The following is a 7,152-nucleotide window of genomic DNA, read 5'->3' on the forward strand; positions in this document are numbered from 1 at the left end:
GTCCCCCTGGGGGCCTCAGGTCTGGCCAATAAAGGGAGCCTGAGGAGCTCTGGCCAGAGCTGGGGGGAGCAAAGACATGTGAGAGCGCCCTTGCGGGTGGAGATGGGGATCTGGTGCTAAAGAAAGCCAGCAAGGGGCCTGCAGAGGTTTCCTGACCCTTGGGATGAGGATGAAGAAATAAATCTCTCCTTGGGATCCTCCTGGGAATGACAGAGGACCCTTGGCCCCTTTCCTCTCCAAGCCAGCCAGGTTTCTTTTATTTTCTGGGCTTCTTTCCCTTTTGTCCTTCCTTAAGATTTACAGAATCCTTTTGAGAAATTCCAGGTGTCACCACTAAGGGCAGTTCAGAGAAAGGGTTTGTGCCCCCACTGGGCTGGGTCGTTCAAACAGCAGCCCCTGCTCCTGGGCCCAACAAGGCAGGAAGAGTGGGGATCAGGTTGGGAGAGCCCAGGGATGACTCACGCAGACAGACCAGGGCCTCGTGCTCCCAACTGCTCCTCCCACCTGGAGAGGTGAATCCGTCTGGAGTTTTATTTTTGCTCATTTTTTAAAAATGTTTATTTCTGGGGCGCCTGGGTGGCGCAGTCGGTTAAGCGTCCGACTTCAGCCAGGTCACGATCTCGCGGTCCGTGAGTTCGAGCCCCGCGTCGGGCTCTGGGCTGATGGCTCAGAGCCTGGAGCCTGTTTCCGATTCTGTGTCTCCCTCTCTCTCTGCCCCTCCCCCGTTCATGCTCTGTCTCTCTCTGTCCCAAAAATAAATAAACGTTGAAAAAAAAAATTAAAAAAAAAAATGTTTATTTCTTTATCTTGGAGTTCTATTTTATTACAAGAGGCAGAACTCTCTCACCCTCTTTCCCAGTCTCACTTCCCAGATACCCCAGTCCCCGACACCCAAGTCAGCTAACAGCCCCGGTTCCACGCTCGGCTGGGGCCAGACACTCTGAACTGTTTCCAGCAGTGGGGAAGGGTTGCCTGGAGCCATCGGCACTCTTTCCCAGGCCACAGGATGACCCAGTGCACACGCTGGTTGGCTAAAGTGAGACTGGAGCCTGTGGCCTGGAAAAACACTTCTCTGGCTTGTAGGCTCAAAGGTCGGTCTCACCTTTGATCTCTCAGATTGGGCTCCAATCAACGGAGTGAACCAGCCCCTTTGTGATGTAATCACTCCCCCCACCTTTTTAAAAATTTCTTTTAAAGTGTATTTACCTATTTTGAGAGAGGAGACACAGAGAGAGAGCACGTGAAAGAGGGGCAGAGAGAGAGAGGGAGAGAGAGAATCCCAAGCAGGCTCTGTGCTGTTGTTGCAGAGCCTGACGCAGGGCTCGATCTCACGACCCCTGAGATCACGTCCTGAGCCGAAATCAAGAGTTGGAGGCTTAACCGACAGAGCCCCTAATCACTCCCCTTTGTGATGTAAAGGGCTGGATAAAAGTGAACTAAACACGGAGGCTGGGGCCGTGTTCCAGAAATCAATTTGCTGCTAGGGGTCAAGTGCCTTCCACTGAATGTCAAAAGGCCACTTAAAGATCAGCAGAAACCCCCTTGTCATCTGTGTTTGTTTTCTCTGTGCTGCGAGGAGCCTGGTCGGTAGGAACTCTCATGGTTGCAGGCAGCCGGCTTCCAACTCCTTAAGCCTGAATTGTAATAATCACAGCAGCTAACAGCCTTTGTTTTTCTCCAGAACATAATGTATGCCAGACACAGATGATCTCCTAAAATCCTCGCAATCAACCCATGCATTTGGTCTTCTTTTCATCGTTTTGATAAGGAAACTGAGATTTAGAGAAGGTGATCCGCCCAAAGTCACACAGTGGGGGGTGGCGGGGGGGGGGCGAAGGCAAGATGCAGGGGAGGCCCTGGCCTCCTCGTCACTACCCACACTTCAACCGTGGCTGGTGTGAGTTACGTCTCCTGTGGTCACTGGTACCAGACACAAACAGTGGCCGGTTAAATAAAGAAGTAAACAAATAAATACAGGAGTAAGGAGAGGGCTTAGCCTTTACTGGAAGATCTCTAGAAGGCTCTCAGAATCCAGTGGAGAGCTGCACCCCCAGGCAGGGAGGAAGCAGGGCAGCTGGCGGCCTGAGCAGGGTCGGTGACCCTTCTGTCCACAGCACTTGGTGCCAACTCTCATCTTCAGTGGTTCAAAGCTTCGAAACCTCTAGAAATAGAAGTCAGAGATCCCCACTCGGTCAGGTGTACATCCTGGACCAATCAGCTTTTGCCCACAGGCCAGGGGCAGGAGCAGACACAAGGATGCCAGGAAGGGGTAGGACAAGAAGTTCCTACAGAGAGAGGGTCATTGTGAGCCAAGAAAGTCAATGATGGTATCAGAAAAGGTGACCGAGAGGGACCATGAAATCTTCCTACACATAGGGAGTCAGCAAACACAGAAATCTAACCTGACTGCTGGCGGGCATTTGGGCCCCCGTGAGGTAGACCTGTCTGACCCCATCCACCCTTACCGGGTAGGTTCCCTCTGCCCCCAGTCTCTCTATCACCTTTATAAGGCTACCTTGTCAGTGCATTTGCTCAGTTGGTGCCCCCACGCCTAATGTATCCTCCCTCCTCTCCAGCAACCCAAACCTTCCTCTTCCTTCAAGGGAGGTCCCCATCCTCCAAGAAGCCTTTCTTGGCCCTTCTGCTCCTTGCCCCCCCACCACTGTCCTGCCTCCTATAAACACCTAGACCATCTAATCTGTACCTTACATCTTACTATTTAGCCCTGTTCTATATTACTTATTGTTCTTATCTATGTCTTGGTCTTCTCTCTGCCCATTTGAATAGACCCTTTGAGAGAAGAGACCTTATTTTCTCCATTTTTATATTGTCTCTGTATAATCTAGTGTAGGACTGAACACCATAATAAAAATAACCACAAAAATAATAGCTCTCTTTTTTTTATTTTTCTTTTAAATGTTTATTTATTTTTGAGAGCAAGAGGGAGGAGCATAGAAGGGCAGAGAGAATGGGAGAGAGAGGATCCAAAGCAGACTCTGTGCTGACCACAGAGAGCCCGACGCAGGGCTCGAACTCATGAACCATGAGATCACGACCTGAGCTGAAATCGGCACTTAACCAACTGAGCCACCCAGGTGCCCCAATAGCTCCCTTTATACAGCCTTTCAGAGGCTTTTTTTTTTTTTTTTTTTTTGTATATTATTTCATTTGCTCATCCCAACAAGTCTGCAAATTAGGAAATGAAAATAATGTACTCCTGACTCAGCCACATGATGCCTGGGGCCTCAGCCGGAGGCTAAAATCATCTGGTGGCTGGTGCTGGCTGCCGGCTGAGATTCCACTGAGGCTGTCGGTTAGAACACCCCCCACGTGCCCTCTCCATGTGACCTGGGCTTCTTCATGACATGGCAGCCTCAGGGTAGTTAGACTTCTTACACGGTGGCCCAGGGCTCCAAACGTGAGTGTCCCAGAAGAACTAAGGAAATGGTGTGGACTTTTCTGATCTAGTCTCCAAGGTCATGCAAGGTCACTTTCTACTGCATTCTACTGGTCACAAGTGAGTCACTAAGGTTGGCCCAGATTCAAGGCAAAGGCACATAGACCCTCGCTTCTCAATGACAGGAGTGTTTTAAAATTGCCTCAATTTCCCATTGGACAGATAGAAAAACTAAGGCCCAGGAAGGGTAAGTGAGCTTGCATAACCCTATGCAGCTGACTGGAAAACAGCAGAGTCAAAGGCATCCCAGCTGCGTCAGCAAGTGTCATTCTCCTGTCTGCACCTGGCAGGTGATATATTAATGGAGAATCTAGGGCAAGTGGCAGCAAGGTCAAGAAGGACGGGGAGGGGGGGCACCCGGGTGGCTCAGTCAGTTGAGTGTCCGACTCTTGATTTCCACTCAGGTCATGATCTCACGGTTCATGAGATCAAGCCATGCATCAGGCTTTGCACAGACAGTGCAGAGCCTGCTTGGGATCCTCTCTCTCCCTCTCTGTCTGGTAAATAAATAAATTAAAAAAAAAAAAAAAAAAAGGAGGAGGAGGGGGAGGGCCCAGTGGTCTTCTCTGCTCCAGGGGGCTCCTTGGATCCCTCTGACCATTTTGAACTCTAACCCGTGTGAGAGGTGCCCACTTTCTTGGTGCTGAGAAACAACTCTCTTAGATAACTAGGAAATAAATAAAATGAGAAGCTCACCGCCAGATGTGCATGCTGTATATTGAGGAACATAAAGAGAATAGATCTGTCTGTGGCCTATTTCAGGGTCCGGGGAGACAATCATGCAAAAGAGACTGGGGCTGAAGCCTGAGCTGGAGGCTGGAGGCTGGGGACTGGGCTGCAGCTGGAGGTTAAGTGCTGGGGGGCTGAGGTTGGGGAGTAAGACTCGGCACTGGAGGCTGGGACCCAGGAGTGGAGGTCTCTGGCTGCTTCACTTTTCCAATCTGGTCTGACACTCAACCCACGGTCTGCATGCTTATTCACACATCTGCTCAGCACTTGCCTGCAATCACTTAAGTTTTATTATTGGACTTGTCACCATATTAATGTAGCTGTACGCTTAAATTGATGGTAATTGTAAGTTTCCTGAAAAACCTTGGGTTTTTTGCAAGTATTAATTAACTGATTCACTTACATTAAAAACAATTATGTAACCGCAGACCTGCCTCCCTAGCTCTTCATGTCAAAGATGGGGGTTTCACGTAATGCATAAAATATGTCGATCAAAATTTCACAATTAAGGTCAATTTTCGTTTGGAAAGTAAAGATAATTAACCGACTCGCACCTGTAATCTCCTGACATGTTTCAATTAAGAAAATAATTCTTTATAAACTTTGCAATCTGGACACTCAGAGAACATGTTAATACAGCTACTGATAAATATAATCATTAACAAAATAAATCAGGACCCCTGGCTGCAAATCTGAGGGGGCATCTGTTTTCATGGTAAGCCAATGAGGCTAGAATTTGGGAATGCTTGTACAAAGGCCCAGCTGGGTCCTTAAGCAGCTGAGGAAAAAAACACCAGTGGCATTCTCTGGCCTGCCCCCGCGGTGAAGCCCTTCCCACAGAAGCTGAACGTGTAAAGGTTTTTCACTCTTCCTCTGTTGCTTCCTAGCTGTGTGACTCTGGGCAAGAGACTCGATCTCTCTGAGTCTCTGTTGCCTCATTTATTACCTGAAAAGAAATGGTATCAATCTCATATTGCTGCTGGAATTGTACATGAACTGATATCTAGGCAACATGCTCAGCACTATGGCCAGTGGTAGAACTCAGTAAAAAGGAGATGCTTTGGGTTCGTTGAGCCCAGGAGGGGAGGCGAGGAGAGGGAGGTGGGAATCTCTAGCTATAGAAACCTGGGCAAGTCCTGTCTCCGCCCCTACGGATGTGGAAGTCCCATCTGTAGATGTCCTTCCGGGTGGCCCTCTGTGACCTCTCCCCCAGTGTGATAGGGTGAGATGCCAGCTCCCCAGCCCCATGCTCCCTCACACATGCTGGGAACTCACCTAAGGCCTCACACCCGCCAAGGTAAGGGACGGAGGCTCTGAGAGTCAAGGGTCTCGATCCATTTACTAGCTCTGTCCAAGGTCGTGGCAAAAGAGCAAGTAAATCCCCCAGCCCACAGCTACCTTTGTGACAAGGCTCTGCTTTCATTCCTGTCTGAGAAACCTTCTCCAGAAACACTAGAGATTCCCTGTTTTGCGGCTCCTAAGCCCCCCATGGCCAGTTGAACCCCCCAAACGATAGACCTGACTCCTTGAGACCCATCTGCAGAGTCGTCTAAAAACATTAACTTCTAGATGTGTGCAGGTGGCAAGATACGGGGAAGAGAACCTGCCCAGCTCAGGCCCACCCCCCACCAAATCTCCCCAAGTCTCTAAATGAACTTGGCCCAGCCCAGCCTCCCAGCCTTTGATTCTTCATCAGGAAATGGGGCTGATTAGAGGAACTCCAAGGTCCCTTGTGCTCCCCAGTTATATATACTTTTGTTTTCCTTCTTACCTCCTTCAGAATCTATTTTATTGTTTTTTACAAAGCCGAAGACTCAACAGAGGTGTTTGACATTCTTTTTTCAAAAAAAAGACATTTGGCCCCTTGGACTGGGGCTTTGATATGTCTCCAGTAATGGGGCGGGCTTTTTCCCCTGACCCAGTCACCCCACATGACCATGAATTTGTCTGGGAAATGATCTCTCATAGAGGTTCAGTGCCCAGTGAGGTCTCATGGGGTAGGTGGGGATCCAGACAAGGAGCCTGGGGGCAGGGATCAGCCCTCCCCCTGTGAGGTTGCCAGGCCAGCAGACTCGAAAGCAAGAGTTGGGAAGGGCCTTTCCCCACGGACCCTCAGTGAGTGGTGAGCCGCAGAGAGGAGGGAGGTGCTCTGCCACACTGGATTAATCCAGTTCAACATCTCTTTCTAGGACTCCTTTGCCTCTATACTCCCAGCAGAAGGCATCGCCATTAGGAGAAAGCAACTGTGGTCGACTAAGTTCTCATCGTCGCAAAGAAAGCCCCCTCTGCACACTAGTCACACTATTCTCCCCCTCCTGGGAGTCTGTCCACTCGCTCTCCTGCCTGACACCAGCAGCTGCCGAACCCAGCAGGATGGCAGGAGTGGTAGGATTTAAGGTCAAAACTCCCGGAACCCACCCTGAACCCACCCTTACTATTGATTCTCAAGCGGTCCCCCAAAGGCAGCTGTTGCGTAAATCCCCTGGCTCCGAGGAGGCTGTGGGGCAGCAAAGAAGGCTGCAGGGAGAAGAGCTTCTGACTGAAAGCCATGAGCCCCGGATTCTTTTGTCCATCTATTCAACAAAAGCTAGTGAGAGTCGACCAAGTGCCAGGCACTTTTCTAGACACTGAGGTTATAGAGGTGAGCAAAACAACTACGAACCCCACCATCACGGAGCTTACATTCTAGTAGTAGTCTGGCAGAGGCCATAAAAAAAACAAGTAAATAAAGCAGAGAATATGGAGAAAAATAAAACAGAGAAGATCCCCAGGGATGGGAGGTGTGCCTTTCCTTTTTAAATTTTTTTCACATTTATTAATTTTTGAGAGACAGAGCTCGAGCAGGGGAGAGAGAGAGAGAGAGAGAGAGAGAGAGAGACAGAATCTGAAGCAGTCTCCAGGCTCTGAGCCATCAGCACAGATCCCAACGTGGGGCTCGAACCGTGAGATCATGACCTCAGCCGAAG

This window comes from Puma concolor, chromosome A3, assembly GCF_028749965.1.
Source record: "Puma concolor isolate L17-30 chromosome A3, mPumCon1.1.hap2, whole genome shotgun sequence".
NCBI lineage: Eukaryota > Metazoa > Chordata > Mammalia > Carnivora > Felidae > Puma > Puma concolor.